This window comes from Nyctibius grandis, chromosome 4 (assembly GCF_013368605.1).
Source record: "Nyctibius grandis isolate bNycGra1 chromosome 4, bNycGra1.pri, whole genome shotgun sequence".
Taxonomy (NCBI): Eukaryota; Metazoa; Chordata; class Aves; order Nyctibiiformes; family Nyctibiidae; genus Nyctibius; species Nyctibius grandis.
This window is the reverse complement of record NC_090661.1, coordinates 33,147,640-33,164,089: the sequence shown is the minus strand read 5'-3', so window position 1 is coordinate 33,164,089 and position 16,450 is coordinate 33,147,640. Positions and strand designations below refer to the sequence as shown.

Here is a 16,450-nt window from a genome sequence, read left to right as displayed (position 1 = left end):
ACCTGTAAACTCATCCATTTGAATACAGCTATCAAATAAGATTTCACACAGCACCCTCATCCTTTACTGACACATTTCCCCACGTATCTCTTACTGACAATTTAGATATCTTAATCCTTCAGTGTTTCTTCAGCTGCTAATTCTGCAACTGCTTTAAAAAAATAAACCTTTGCATCTACCATGATTAATTCATTCTTCATAAGTCCAGGCTGTTTATTGCTCTTTGCTCATTTATGCACTACCTGTTTACAGCTTCTCTCTTAATATTAGCTCCGTTATTTGCTACAGACTCAAGTCATATTTACCATATGGTAATTGCAGGGATGACATGGACAACAGTGGAAGCTGGGCAGCTACGGCAATTGCAGTAAGCGGCAGCAGTCTCCAGGCTATCTGCCGCACCACCTTCATTTCTTCTTTCCGCACTCTCTGACGGCTCTCCTCGTGGGCTATGTAAAGCCATGTGCCACTCTGATCTCTATAGCAGAGACAGGCGGAGATTTGTTCTTCACTATGGCATTACCAGACAGGATTATTCACCTTTTTCCTTTCAGTCTGTGTTTCAGCTGCAGGTCTGCCCTCCCTGGCTGCCTGCCCCACTCTGTCCTCTCAAGGGTAGGTAATCTGAAATATCATCTGGAGCTAGTCGCCCTCAATACCCCCATTTTCTCTCTCACTGTTACAACAGCACTAACTTCTTCCTCTGCCCCATCCATGGTCTGAATGTGTCTCAGCTATTTCACCAAGGGAGTTGCAAAGGACCACATTTTAGAGGGTAGTTATAAGCTTAATGGAGCAGGTCTTTAACCCACTTGGACACCTTGATCCCATCTAAATCACAGATTTTCCACTGGACACCTAAACATGATTTAAAATCCCTGCAGAAAACCAAACAGATGACTATGAGAGGCCGCTGCCATCTGCTCCAAAGACATGAGGTTTACTTCTTGGTTCCTGCCAAGAGTACTGGGCAGGTCCCATACCCAAAAGACGTAGGGCTAAGCCAGGTAAATACATGACTTGATCCTTCAAGAAGATTAAAAAAATCTATACGTGTATGCCAACTTGGGAACGGTGCATACAACAAAGCACCTTGTCTGAAAAGGATGAGGCTCCCCCCTTGCCATGCAATGATACTGTCCCAATTCCCAGCAGTCAGCAAGTCTTAACTTAGATACTAGTGAGGAACATTTGAAAACTGTATGCAGGGCATTGTGTATCAGAAGAATTTCCTAGCAAAATACATAATAATCATGCTCTTTTTTATCTCCAAAGTGGAAGAAATAGCATTTTCATTGTATTCAGAGCACTACCAGCTTCCCTCCCTTGACCCTCCCCTCCAAAAGCCCCCTTCTACACAAAGTCATCTTAAAAGTGAGGACTATCTTTCCAGACCAGTCAGCTTGCATACCATCAACTGAAGGCTGGCAAGAGAGAAGAGAGAGGGGGTCCTTAGGACCAGATTTTCTCTGGCATAAATTAGCATAGGTCCAATGAGCCCAAGTCAGCAGAGCCAGCTTATTCTACTGGAAGAGCTGCCTGAGGAGCTTTGGCAATGTTTCATACAACATAAACCTCCAAAAGGAAAGCTTCATCTATTTCCTCTTTGCAATTCACGTCACACACATCAGCTGGGGTGCATCTTCCTGCTTCCTCCATACTAACTGTATTCCTGTCCATCCTGCCCTGGTTCCTCCCTCCTCCCAATGCTCCATGCTGGCCCCAGATTTGCTACAACTAGTCCTGCCAACAGGAGCAGCTGAGTCATGGAAGGTGACCACACCAGCCAAGAGAGACAAGGGAAGGAGAAAAATCCTCTTTCCCTCCACAACCCAGACCCCAGCAAACAAGGCTTGGAGTCTTTTTTCTCCACCACTTGCCCAGTGTCACCTTGGATCAGCTTCCTGAAGTGCCTCATCCTGGAGGTACAATGACAGGAGTCACTGGATCAATGTAGGTGCTTGGATAACATGCTCACCCCATGCAGCCACCCACTGTACGGTCTATTTAAGCCACCAAGGCAAAGAGAGAGGAGAGCCCCTATCCTGCCACTGAGGGGCACAGTCTCCATTATGGATGCCAGCAGTCCCATATCTACATCAGTTTTACTGAGGAGCTCAGAATCCCCTTCAGGCACTGCAGAAATTATCTTTCCATCCATTTCTGCAAAGAGAAGATTAAAACAGAGACGTGCTCTACTTGCTTTGAAGTCCAAACCTCACCTAAGACAAGGCTAAGGCAAGAAAATTGCAGGGTCCCTCTCTTGCTGGGAGTTTCGGTGGAGGACTGACTTGAGCAACACCTAAGGCAGGAATGATCAGCCTGTTTCCACAGCCTTACTCCACACTCTTGCCCTGTCCCCCACTCCCTCAGCCCAGAACCTCTCCTGCCCAGCTGTACTTCGGTGGCAGTGCCCCGAACCCAGCCCTCCCTGCCATTGCTGAAGACAGTAACTCCTGTCATCTGGGAAACCTGTCACAAGTGATGGAAAAAACTGCTTTGCCCAGAACAGGTGCAACTGTCCCCGAACACCAGCAGGTGAGAAGCAGTGGGACAGGGAGAGCATTCCCCTGGGCAGAGCCACCATTACTATTTCATTCAGGTCTGTGACACAAATGGTTAAAAGAACAAGCACAAAAGGTCTTTGACAAAAGGATGGTCACTTTTAAAGACAAGCAAAGCCTTGAAATGAATCCATTTTGCTGTAGAAGCTCAATGAGCAGACAAATGAATAAAAATGGGTTTTCAATGAATTTGAGCCCTGTATCCCAACAACCCTCCACTCTGCAGCAATCCTTCCTCTGCCCATTCTCCCCGCCCTCTGCTCTCTCCCCACAGACCTTCCATGCCCCTTCCCTTGACCTTTCCTCCCATAGCAACCCCTGCGGTCCTTCCCATACCCAGCTACCAGCCAAGCAAGAGGCAGCACGTGCTGCAGCCCCTTCTGAGTCCTGTGTGCTGGCCAACTGGTCAGCAAGGCACTGGTGCACGTTTCATGAAGTGCATAAGAACATGACATCTGAGAGACCACCACCCTTTTGTCCGAGCTGATTACATGCAGCCTGTCGTGCATGATAGCTATTGGCTCCCATGCAGATACTTGCAAATTATGGCCATGCCACTTCTTTGTGCTCTCTTTGCAACCATAGGTAGATGAGGTTTCTGGAATCCTGCATGACCAAGCATGTTTCTCAGCCCTTTCATAACAACTCCCACGTCCCCTCCCTCAGCCTTCTTCAGGAAATCAGCTTTGGTCAGAGATGGTAAACCAGGCCAAAAGAATCTCGAGGCTAACACCAACAGAAAGCTCCCAGACTCGGGGTATTTTATCTAGTGAGCACTGGAAACTTTTTAAATTCTATGCTGTGCATTTGTGCAATCTGTGGAACTCAATACCGTAAGAAATATATTAAGATAAGTACTAGAAGGCTCAAAGGAAAACCAGATGTTCATGGAAATAAATACTCAAAATATCCATAGGTTCACCAGCCAGGATGCATCCCTTCTCTTGCTCCAGAGCATATTTCAACCACTTGCTTACAGGTTTTTGTGAAACTCGCTAACGTGTGTATACAGTGAAAGCTGGAAAGGCCCTTCTTAACTGAGCATCTGCTTGCTGACTGGGCCAACCTCTTGCTTTGTCCTAGAAGCCAAGCCCATATGGACCTGAGAAACAGGCAGAAAGCCACACACAGAGGATAAATGGCGGGTTGAACATGTGAGGGATGCCATTAGAAGACTGGGAAGCTAGAAGGGATGGAGTTGTTGTGGGAAGTGGGTAGTTGGGGCAGTTACTGGAGAATCGTGAAGAAATCTATATATTTAAGAGGAAAAGCAGAGGGAACAGGCCAGAGCTGAGGGAAGAAGGAGTGGTCATGACTCACTAGGATGCATGAAGCAGCAAGGAGGTGGATCTAGGCAGGCAACAGGCAAGCCGGCAGTTTTTTGGGAGTGATGTAGGTGCACCAAGTGCAGCTGAGCATCTTCTCACTTCAGTCTGCCAGTGTGACTCCCCAGAGGGGAGGCAGCTCTGTCATGCTCTGAAGGTTAAGCTGCGCCTTCTGCCTGGCACAAGACCACAGTGCAGCCAATGGGTAAAACTGCCTACCTACTTAAAAGCAAACCCCAACACAGCCAGGAGGGACAGGCTTTATTTTTAGCTGGGACACCAGCAGGGTCACTGCTGGTGCTGCATTTCCCCATGGAAGACAGGTTTCATGCAGTATGCTGTGTATGCAGGGTCACTGCGGGGGGAAACATCTGCAGGTCAGCTTTGGGGAGATGGATTATTTAAGTTAGAGAAAAGGAAACATCTACTAGAAGAAGTGAACCTGAAACTACTCTGGAAGGTTAAAATGGAAGGAAAAAATGATGCTTAAAGAGTGAGAGCAGGTGGTAATTTATGTGAGGGCAACATCTAGTGCACCCTTCTCCAAGATGCTCAGCCAGGAGAATACCCCACCATGTCTAACTCCAGCAGCACCCCCTCTGCTTGCCTCCTATAACGCAAGCTTTGAAAGGCTCATTCTTCTCTGGGGACGGCCAAAACAAAAGCAGCAGCATGTCATTATCCCTCACTGGGATTATTCACAAAGGAAAAGCACACGCAGAGAGACTCACCTTGTCTTGCACTTGAAGACAACACCACTGAGACCTCCACCTCACTTCGGTCCTCAGGTCCTCCCACGGGGGCCCCTGATTAGCCCTGAGGCAGGCAGCTCCCCCAGGACTCACACATTGGCTAAGCACAGCACCCTTAGTGAGCGCAGGGCAGCAGCACAAACTTAGCCCACTGCGGCCTCATGAGGACAAGGAGTCAGGTCCTCCCTTGCTAGTGGGTTTCGTGGGTGCAAATCTAATAAAACAGTTGGCACTGCTCCCACTTGTGCTGCCAGGCAATGCAGTCTGGAGGCTTCAACATGGAGAGATTGTTGTTGATGAAGTGCTGAGTGCTAGCATGAAGCTTTCAAGGGACTTGAAAGAATGGAGAGCAGAGGGGAAGTTCTCATTTCATCCTCTTCTTCAGGAACCTGAGTCCAGTTAGCATGTTGCATCTGAGAAACAGCTTGGCCTAGACTCGCTGATTTTTTTTTTGTTGTTAACAGGATCAGGTTCTGTGCATGTTCTTGGGAAGCTTTTATATTAAAAATTATTTTGTCTTTTTTTTTTCTGCTGATTCTTGTGCCTCCTAATAGCTTAAGAAGTGCTTTGCAGACCCCGTCACTCTTAGGTTCTTTGCAACTAATTTGCATTCAGGACTATCCGTCTCATCAAAAGCAGACTTCAAGGCTAGGCCAACTCCAAGCCTTAACTGCTGCAGGCAATTTAGGCAGCAGCTTTACGGGTGGAAGCAGGGCTTCTTAAGCCAACCTGAACATTTTCCACCTCTAGTCATTTGTTCCCACTCTGCGCTAGCTCTCCCTTTTTTGTTGGCACAACTGTTTGCGTGGCTATGCCATGAACAAGGACCAGGAACCCACGTGGCTGAAAAGCAAGGTGAACCCACCACCCAGCCACACACGCCACTGCGCCAGTACCCTGCAGGGAGCGGGACAGGAGCAGGAACAAGCAGCCAGGGCGGGAAGGCTGTAGAAACCAAGGTACAAATGACAAGCATGGCAGGGGCATTAGCTGCATGGGCAGGTTTGCCTCTTGTAGCGGTGAATCCTGCAACATCTGCTTCTTGGACCATTTAACAGCCTTGTCTTGCCACACAAAGGCAGAGAGCCATCTCCACCTCCATTTTTCCCAAACAAAGTTCAAGGGTCACTGAGTAATCCCAACCAAAACCATGGAAGAGGATAAAGGTGCTCATAAAGGTGAACTTTAAGCTCAACATCAAGATATGACTTCCCACCAAGGAAGGTCACCTCAAGGTGGTAAACCAAGACATCCAGGCCTTAATGCCCCAGAACAAATTTCTCTGACAGCAAACAGTATGTAGGGCAAAAGTATTGCTTCTTCACACAGAGCATTACTCTGCGTCCCCATCCATCACCAGCTGGGCTGGGCCAGCAGTGCACAATGGAGGCAGCGCCACCTTCCCCAATATGGGTGTGGGGAGCTGTGGCACTGGGGCACCAGTGGGTTTCACAGCCTGCCTGGACCCTGGTGACAGACTCTCTCCTACCACTACCCGCTTTGAGAGGAGCTAGGACACATCCAGAGTGAGGTGCAGCCTGACTGCAGAGCAAGGTGCAGACATGCTCCAGCTCTCCCTGCTTTTGCCCTGGCTCTGGCCTGGGGAAGGAAACCAGCTTTCACCAGCACACACCGTATGAGCGCGGTGGCAGGGCGCCTTGCGGTGTTGGCACTGGAGGCTCCCATTCACTCCTGGACATGTCACCTTCAACACAACCTCAGCAGTCAGATCTAAGTGCCCTCTCACAGGCACATCCCTGCATCACTACATTTCTTTTAACTAAAACCGTATTCTGCTTCGCTGCTGGAGAGTGCTGCTGTTTGCTTCGAGACAGCCTTCAAGTTCCAGTGGAGAAGAGGGTGACGATGAAAGCAGTGGCAATGCAGTCTCGTTTTTAAAACCCTTTGACACCTCCTTGGTTGCAAAACATGCCCAGCAGCATAGCATATTTAGTATTTCTGATTGCTCTTGACCTGGCTGTCCCTCCTGCTGTCCTGAGTTAGCAGGCTTAGGTAAAAAGACAGCAGAGTAGAGGAAGGCAGCAAACAGAACAAGTCCAGTTCTGCAGCCTTGAAATGATCTGCTAGTGAATGGAAATGCTGAATGGAAACAGAAGCTTCTCCCTAAATCTGAGCCCTCTGGAAAAGCTCCCTGTCTTATTATGATGGAAAATCCTCATTGGAGTGTTTAGTTAGAAAACAAGCTATCACAAAAGAAATGTTAAGAGCCCTAAGCTCCCCTCTCTCCCATGATGTCAACTGTCAGAGACATCAGCGACAGCTCAGCTGTGTGATCAAAGGCTCCAGCAAGCAGATTTAAAGACAGAATTACCAGAAAATTGAGAGTTGAAGGAGCACAGGGGCATGATCATCACCTTTTTATAAATGTGTCTTATGGGGTGAACTAATTACTTTACGATGCTGTACCACGGGAACAATGGCACCTGGGTCTTCTCATTGCAACACTGGCAAGATGGGGCGGTGGTGATACCTTCAGAATGGCATGACACATCCCTGCTGCCTGATGCCTTGCTATTCCTGCAAAACCCTGTGACAGAAATGCCTAGAGGGAAGATTGGGAGGCCATTGTGCTGCACTTTGCGCACACACATCCACGATGGCCCTCAACCAGAGCTCACAGTTTAAAGCAGTAAGGCAGAGAGAGCAAAGGAGAGGAGGGAAGCCTACTACTGTCTGTACCATGTTAGTCCCCAGGCAGCCCAGCAGCCCACTCAAGCTGCAGGAGACTCCAGGTGGTTCCCAGATTCCATTTGGAGATGAGCAGGGACAGGAAGCTTGTCTTCAGCCTCAAACCCCACAGCCCCACATCACTGAAATCAGCAAATGTAGGACTAGTACAGAAGGTGCTTTGAAGGTGCCCCAAGAACAGCTTGTGATCTCATGTATCTCTCAACGCACGAAACTCTTCAGGACAGAGACTATCTTTTATTAGACATCTGTAAGGCACTTTGAAACGTGGACCCCCAACCAGGCTTATGCCTTTAGGAGTCACTGTTACCTAAACATTAAATCAACAACATTATTAATTTGTGCCACAACACCTAAACACAGTGGGTGATGGTAGACAGAGCATCACAACTATCAACTTCCTGGCTTCAGACATTTTTTTCCATATTAAGATGATTTTTATTCTTTGTGTAAATTAATTTCCTTCACTTTTTTTAAAGTACAGAATTAGATATTATTGCCTGGTAAAAAAAAAAAAAAAAAGAAATTAAATTTGGCTGGCAATCAAAGCCATCTTTTTAACTGTTGAAGCACATGAAAAGGCATCTGAAACATGACAGCAACAAAGAACAAGGAACTATTTGTCAAAGCCACTTGGTCATTGGGGAAGCTTAGGGGAGGAGACTGATGTTGTTTGTTTAAAACAAGCAAACAAAACCCTGACAGACAGACCATTTATCTGTATAGTACTTCACTTGAAAATATTGGTGGTGGGAATACATCTTAACTCGGTTTCTAATAAAAGTGCTGACACACTCCGTTATGGCACTTCCCTGCCTTGGGGATGGAGGATGCCTACAGCAGGAAGGACCCTCTGAAACCAAGGGATGCGTGCAGGATCAGGCATGACATGGCAGCAGGTCACCCCAGGACCTTAGAAAAACCCTTTCCTGTCCTACCAGCAATATCATAGGATCCACCACGCTCAGACCAGCCTCATCTGACTTCAGCCCCACCAGCTCCAGAAGAAGGCAGAGGAAGCAGGGAGGCTGGGTTTGTCTCTGGGTGCCTCTTTCCTTCCCACAAGCCGGCCAAGCCGAGGAGCAGTGCGCCGAGTGTGACACGCAAAATGACTGCCCATGAGTGCCAATGACAAAATGGTCCCCAGTCGGATGAGGCAGCTCCTGCTCTCACATCGGCCCAGAAAGAGCCTATGGAGCACAGCATGGTGCATGACCCAGGCCACGCTCGGTATCCAGCTCTACACGCGCTCTCCTGTGCTGGGTGCTCGTGTCCAGGAGAGCACAGAGCATGCTTCCCGTGCTGCCCAGGGCGATGGAAAGGACTATCCCACCTGGTGATGGCATCTGCAATCCCAGGTGCCATCCTCTCAGGTGGCAGCTTTGCAGAGGAACAGGGGCAATCTCTCTGGAAGGGACAATTGCTACACAGAGTCGCGTTAGGATGGCTACACATCCACCTTCCCTTTCGCACAGTGCCACCCACTAGTTATGGCAACCATGTCCTCACCAACTCCCCATGCAAGTAGAAAAATATCATTAACGATACAGATGAGACCCAGGGAGATGAAATGATGTGCCCAGCAGCACACTGGAGGCTTGCCAGGGACTGGGAGCCTACCTGCATTTCCAGTGCCCTCACACAGGACCTCAGCAGTGGGATTACCACAATCTGTCGTACCTTGGGCATTTGGGAAATGCTTGAACCACTCACTTACTAGAATAGGACTCACGATTGGCACCTCTCCTTCCCCACCCCGCTTGATATTACACCCTGTTACTTACAATAGGGGATAACGGATTTGACTGTTATCACATCGCTGAGGGCTCCTGGGCTGCTCTCACTCCTCCCCAGCCAGCCCTCAGCAGTAGCTGGACATGCTCTTTTCTAACATCACTACTTCTGCTCAGGAAACAAGTCTTGTTTCAGTTGACCACAGAAGCCTGAACATAAGCAAACATGACTGACTTTCTTAGCTAAACCATGATTAGAGTAAACAAATGCCTGCAACAGCAGTGGATGGAGGAGGATTAGGAACTCCCTAGAAATGCTTGTGCCGCGGGGGGAGAGATGCCTCTCCCCGCTGCACCACACCTACAGAGCACCTTCAAGGCCTCTGAGTCTCAGCAGTCCCCCAAGCCAGCTCAGCTCTCCTGGGCCTCCCGCCAGGCTCCCAGAGAGCACGGGATGAGCACTCTTGAATGGAAAGACGCCACTGTTACCTAAGTCTTGCAGCCCTGTCCTCTCCAGAAATAAAAAACAGCTCAAGAAAATCACCCTTTTGCTCTACAAAGAGATGCGAGGAACTAAAGGAATATACATATATGCATGAGGAGGGGTGGATGTGCACAAGGCACCCCTTCTCATCCCCACGGTTCCTCTGGGGTGTCGCCTTAAATCTGAAACAGATTTTAGGGTGAAATACCCAGAACAAGCCCAGGAACAAACTGAGGAGCCAGAAACCCAACCATTACACTACAGCTCCACTTGGGGGGGAGGTGGGGGAAATGGCCATAGCCTCACGTTTTAGAAGAACAGTAAAAAAAAACCAAAAACACTCGCAAGGGTTTCACCTCCCACCCTGTGTGACTGATACTTTAGACACAGGTGAAAAAAATAAAGCCCTGGAGCCAGGCTGGGAGGGAAGCAGGGTATGAAATTACCCAACATGTAGGTCAGCTCGTGTGCGTGCGTGTATCATCGCCCTCCCGCTGCGGCCGGGGGCTGCGGGGGCCCCGCCAGCGGCCCCGTGCCCTATTTAGGGCAGAGCCTGGCGCAGCAGCTATATTTGACACCCGGGGTAAACAAGCCGGCCCCGGCGGACGGAGCGCGACAGCTGCCCGGGACGGCGGCCCCGGCGCCCCCACCCCGCGGCCGGGGCTGGACCGGCCCGCCCCCCCCCGCCCCCGGCCGAAAAAAAAAATAAAGCAAATTTTTTAAAAAAGGAAATTTATAGCACTGCATGAGAGCCCCCGCCCGGCAGCCCCGGGCAGAGCCGCCCCCCCGGGCTCCCCGGCATCCCTGCGGGCCGCGCCGAGCCGAGGTAACCCCCCCGCCCCCGGCGGCGGGAGGGATCCCAGTGCCGCCGCGCACGGTGCCGCGGGCCGGGGCTGCGCCCTGCGCGCACGCCCCGCCGGAGCCCCGCGGCTCCCGCCGCTCGCCCGCTCCCGCCGCCAGGCCCCGGCCCCGCAGCGCCCGGCCCCGGCCCGGCCCGGCGCCCCCTCCCCGGCGCGCATCCCTCCCGCAGCGGCCGCTCCGCGGCCCCGTGCAAAGCCCTCCCCCCGCAGCACACACACGCACACGCACACACACACGGAGCAGCCGCGGCGCCGGGAAAACGGCACGAATGAAGCGGGCTCCCGGCGCCTGGGCACCGTTAAAACCCCTTCCCCCGCCCCCAGCCCGGCAGATGAGCCTGCAAAGAGCCCCCTGCTCCCCCCAGCACCCCCGGCTCCACGGGCATTCCCATGCAAGGCATGAAGCCCCACTTGATAGCAGGAAACTTAACCACCAGCCCTGCACCTCCTCCGGAGCAGGGGGTAGCACCCGCTTACTTACCCTTCTGGTGGCTTTCCTGACTTTTTTTTTGGAGGGTCGGGCGGGTTGGGAGGGGGGCGCTCTGCTGGCTCCCCAGTACAAATCCTTCCGGTTCCTAAAGGGAGCTCATCGCATCTCCCGGTGATTCACCGACGGTGTGTGCGGGTACGGGGGGGGGTCGCCTTTGCATGTCAGTCCAAGTTGCCTTGCTGGCTACAAAACCTGTGCTCGCTTTTGCAGCTGTCAGGGTGAGCGGGGAGGTGCATCTGGAAAAGGGGGTGGGGGGTGGAGGTAAAATGTTGATAAATCCACCAGCCTTGATCTTCAGCTCCGTGTGGTGGAGTTTGGGGAGGGAAGAGAGATCTGGCGAAGGGGGGGGAGGACGGAGATGAATGGGGGTCGAGGGTGGGGGGAAAAGAAAATGGATTATACCCCAGATTGCCACTGAATCTGCTGGGCTTCCCCCGCTCCCGCTCTCACACCATCGAGGCTCGGTCCAGGCTTCCCGGCATTACGGTGCACGGCAAAGCGCTGAGCCTGATTTCTGGGAGCCAGCGAGCTTTGCACAACTGCAGCAAGAAGCCAAATCAAAAAGCCAATCTGCGAGCCTCCAAACTGCACGTCACCCTATCAGCTGGGAGCGAGAGCTGCAACAGAATTACAAGCCATGCATATTTATTCTTCCGAATCAAGGGGGGGGATTTTCAGATCGTTTAAAGCAAGGCACGACAAAACCAGAGCAAACCCTTTCCAAAATAAATAAAGGCACGTAACACGTGCACACTCACACACACACATCTCTCTATGAGATCTCTGTGGGTATATATAGATAGAAATAAACACTTACTGAGCGGCGATCACTCCTGTACCCTCCAAGTATATTGACTTGACTTTGTGTATTTCAAGCAAGGGAAGAACACAGTAGTTGAGCCTCAGAGCAGGAGATATTAGTTGCATATGTGAAATTTAAAGCATCTGCCAAACACTTCTGAGAGATTAAATATAGGCAATGTAATTACACAGGCAGCGTTGGTCCTGGTTTCCATTTGAAGCTGCATGCTTTGGTTTGTGCTTGCAGAAACCACCCAGTCATTTTTTTTAACCAAAGTCAAATAACAAGTTGTGAGACAGCAAGTCATTTTAAGGGAAAAAATACACATTGCCTCCAAAGTTGCTGTTTGACTTTGGCAGATGATGACTGGGGGCTGGTTTCCAGGGTGGTGGAACAGGACAGTAGCTTTATGCCTTGCACAAGACACATCATGATGTTTGCCCACAGGTTTGTCTCTCCTTGTGATCCCCTCTGTTTTCGCCCAAGCAGTTATGGGCAGATGTGTCCCTCCAGGAGATTTACCTTCTGGCATGGCTTCTCCCTTACTTAAAGAATTGGCAAGCCCATGTACTATAAGGCACTGATCCCTGACACAAGGCCATTTTGCCAAAGGATGGGCAGTTTCATCCTCCAGAGAGAAACTGTCCCCACTCTGCGGTCCCCAGTGACCCTCCTTACCCCATGATGTGATGAGGGAGCAGAAGCTTCCTGGTGAGACTTGAGCACATGCGCAAGCGCAAACAGTCCCTGTCAAAAGCAGCTGTGTAAACTGCCATGAGAAACCCAAGCCCAAGTCCTACACTGGGCAACAGTTTTTACCTCAACCAAGCACAGGCAGCAGGTGTACAAAGAGGGAAGGGGAAAGGGCAGCAAAACAGTTACTGGGAGGGTGACGTGAAATAGTTGCATTTACTTCATGTTGCTAAAAATGGGTAAGGAAAGCTGGAAACGGGCTGTGCCTCCTGCAGGAACGTATAGACCACCAAGTCCCTGAAAGTCAGCTGGTATGTTCTGGTTACCGCTCTGCAGGGCAGCCCCTGGCCCCACACCTCAGCCCAGAAGGGATCCAGAGACCTGGAAGAGCAGTTACCCATTTTGGTCTGGCTACTTACTGTTATTAGTTAGAGCAGGGCATGGATACCCAGAGACAGAGGGGCAGATGGGGCAGGCCGTGAGGGGACAGGGTTGCTGCTAGGTGGGGTGAACAAGTAGAAGATGGCAGCACAGAAGATTGCAGATTGTCCTGTGGCTCCCAGACTCAGCCCTGTAACTCCCCAAATGCCACCTGCCACTCCTGCTGTCCCCAAATAGCCCAAGAAAGGTGGTGTACCAGGTGGGAACGTGGCACAGGATACATGCGTGCCAGAGGACAAGGCAAGACCTAACACGTGCCAAGCTGCCTGAGCCTGGGGTGCCAGCCAGCCCCGCACAGGGCTGCACACCTGGATGATGCTTCTGTGTGACTTCAAGGAGGGGAAGGGCTTCCCAGAGCCTGGAGGCACACAGGCACATGCGCATGTGTGGGCCAAGGCATTAAAATGCCGATCAGTCTCATTGGAGCTGTGGAAGAGCCCTTATTAACGTCGACACATAAAATCAACAGCACAGCATCAATGGCTGAAACCCAAGACTGGGTGGATGCAGGGACCCTGGTGTTGGCCAGTGTCAGCCGATCTCCAGGTGGACACCTCCAAACCTCACACCCCTGCCAGGGGGAGCAGACCCTGCGGTGGCAGCTCTCCAGTCCCCTCCAACATCGAGGGAAGGAAACTGCCCTGGCTGGTATGACGGAACTCTCCCAACCTGTGGCTCATCGTCAGGCAGTTCTAAACAACCGCTTGTGTTTAAGGCTCAGCGAGAGTGGGTCTGGAGTTGAGGAACGGTGGTACAAACTGCTCGTCAGCGGGAACAAGCCCTGAGGGTGACACACAAATTTACAGTTGACAATAACTTAAGACAGACAGAGCTCTTTATTGTACACAGATGTTTCATTTCACCTCATCTCCTCAACTCAGTACATAAAATCATGCCTAACACGTTTAAGAAATGCTCCCAGGCATTTCCCTCTTTCCTTTCTTTCCATATGGGTCTGGTCTTACGTTGCTCAGTTCAGGCAGAAATTGTTCATCACAAGAGGGAGTATATGACTTTTTTTTTATCTCCTTAGTCTTAAATGTGTGCTTGCAAGGTACTAACCTTGCATGAAAGCATCCAAACCCATTACATAATAATACTATTAAAAAAAATTTAAAACCCAACCTCTTGTTTATTTTAGCTTTAGCAAATAAAATACGGGGATCTCAAACTCCTGGACTGCTTAGCACAATCTCACTAAACAAGCCTGGATGTCAGTTTTTAATGAATAACAAGATCACTTGTTGTTTCAAGTGTTACCTCACCTGAACCAAAACCACTGGAAGACTATCAAATACTAATACACTGAGGGAATACACACTATTTCTTTCGTAAAAGCTTTTCCCTCTGTCAATGATAAACATAATTAATTACAATGTGCAGCAACAACAAAAATACAAAATTTGTAAAGTAAAACCTATTCCCCTCCAGACTCCTCCATGATCACCTGAAACCGAAACCACAGGTAGGCAATGTCACTCATGAACCAGAAAGGCATCAGTTGGGTGCTTTTCCCATGAGCAATCAGGACCTTAATCCCACTCTCAAATCTGTCTCCAAGCTCTTAAGTTTTGGAGTGGAACAAGAAATGCAGGCTTTGCTCTTCCTGTCCTTGTCCACTTAAGACTAGAGAAGATTTTTTTAACTTAATCCATGGTTTCAACATCCCACGGCTTCAGTCTTCTGCTGGCGACCGTGCTGATAATAAAGATGCTGTCAGTAGAACGTAGCCAACAGCAGCGCTGTCGATAAAGACAATGTGCGTAGCAGGCATCGACTTGCTCTGCCAGGCCAACAACATCTATTGACATAAAAACCTGCCAGTGTCCTACAAGTTCTGGAAGAAACTCTAGCTGAGTTAGAAAGGACCTATTCCTTCCCCTTCATCCACCAGCTATGCACTTAGCACATACAGGTAAGAATTGCACACAGTTCCCATCCAAAATTTCAGGCAGGTATGGCCAAATTAGTGCTATATTGCAGCAGACATCACAAGGTGCAGGTTTGGCTCCTCCTTGGAAAATTTCTAGCTGACCAAGGCTATGGGAATTGCTCCCACATCTTGTTGTCCTCCTTCGATCTTTCAGCCCTTGGCCTAACAACCCAAGAATGGCCACAAACACTACATACATTTGCCCTCATTGCTTGAATACAAGCAGCCCAACTGCTCCTGCCCCGAAGTTTGTACCTAAGGGCATGGCACAGCCCCCTTCTCTCATTCAAGATTTGGTCTTGGTAAACCTGGGTTATGTGTCAGGCTATTTTTTTCATAGCTTTGCTTTTCCTCCCTCATGAGCTATCATCAGGTGCCTGCTCACGTTCCTGTCAGAAGAGACAGGATAATGTGACATTTATTAGTATGATAGTGGTAAATGCAAGTGGTAAATGAGCCCACTAGAGGAGGGGCCCTGCTTGACCTGTTGTTTGTGAACAGAGAAGGACTAGTGGGAGATGTGAGGGTCAGTGGCCGTCTTGGGAATAGTGACCATGAAATGTTAAGAGTTTTCGATAGTGGGGGAAGCAAGGAGGGGCAAGAGCAGAACTTCTGCCTTAGATTTCTGCAGGGCAGACTTTAGCCTGTTTAAGAGGTTGGTGGACAGAGTCCCTTGGGAATTGGTCCTGAAGGGCAAAGGAGTCCAGGAAGGCTGGACATGCTTTAAAAAGGAATTGCTAAATATTCAGGAACAGGCTGTCCCGGTGTGTAGGAAGACAAGCCGTCGGGAAAAAAGACCGGCCTGGTTTAACAGAGAACTTAGGCTAGAACTTAAGGTAAAAAAAGAGAGCCTACTCTCTCTGGAAGAAGGGTCGGGTAACTTGGGAGGTCTATAGGGATGTTGCCAGGTCGTGTAGGGAGAAGATTAGAAGGGCCAAAGCTCAATTAGAGCTTGATTTGGCTGCTACAGTCAAAGATAACAAAAAAAGCTTCTACAAATACATCAACAGCAAAAGGAGGGTCAAGGAGAGCCTCCACCACTTGCTGAATGAGGAGGGTAGTGTAGTGTCAGGGGATGAGGAGAAGGCAGAGGTGCTCAATGCCTTCTTTGCCTTGGTCTTTAATGTCAAGACCGGTTGTCCTCAGGAGACTCAGCCCCCAGAGCCTGAAGTTAGGGGCGGGGGGCTGTGTGAACCTCCCATGATCCAGGAGGAGACGGTTAGTGACCTGCTGTGCCAGTTGGACACCCACAAGGCTATGGGCCCGGATGGGATTCACCCCAGAGTAATGAAGGAACTGGCAGATGAACTTGCCAAACCACTCTCGATTATCTACCGGCAGTCCTGGTTAACTGGAGAAGTTCCAGCTGACTGGAAATTAGCAAACGTAACGCCCATCTACAAGAAGGGTCGGAAGGACGATCCAGGGAACTATAGGCCTGTCAGCCTGACCTCGGTGCCAGGCAAGGTGATGGAACAGCTCATCCTGAGTGCCATTACACGGCACATGCAGGACAATCGGGGCATTGGGGCCAACCAACGTGGATTCATGAAAGGCAGGTCCTGCTTGACCAACCTGATCTCCTTCTATGACAAAGTGACCTGCTTAGTAGATGAGGGCAGGGCTGTGGATGTAGTCTATCCAGACTTCAGTAAGGCATTTGA

General features: G+C 50.0%; 1 protein-coding gene across 7 annotated transcripts in view; it reads right to left on the bottom strand.

Moving 5' to 3' along the window:
• Positions 1 to 11,442, bottom strand: part of SLC8A3 (solute carrier family 8 member A3) — a 119,759-nt gene extending 108,317 nt beyond the window's left edge. For 4 of the 7 annotated variants that reach the window (XM_068398934.1, XM_068398933.1, XM_068398935.1 and 1 more), the window contains exon 1: positions 10,909 to 11,442. The gene's annotated coding sequence lies outside the window, so the exon portion shown is untranslated. Of the gene's footprint in view, positions 1 to 4,620; positions 4,680 to 10,908 lie in introns of those variants that run through there. The other 3 variants (XM_068398930.1, XM_068398936.1, XM_068398932.1) reach the window with 3 other exon arrangements.
• Between the last annotated feature and the right edge of the window lie 5,008 nt (positions 11,443 to 16,450).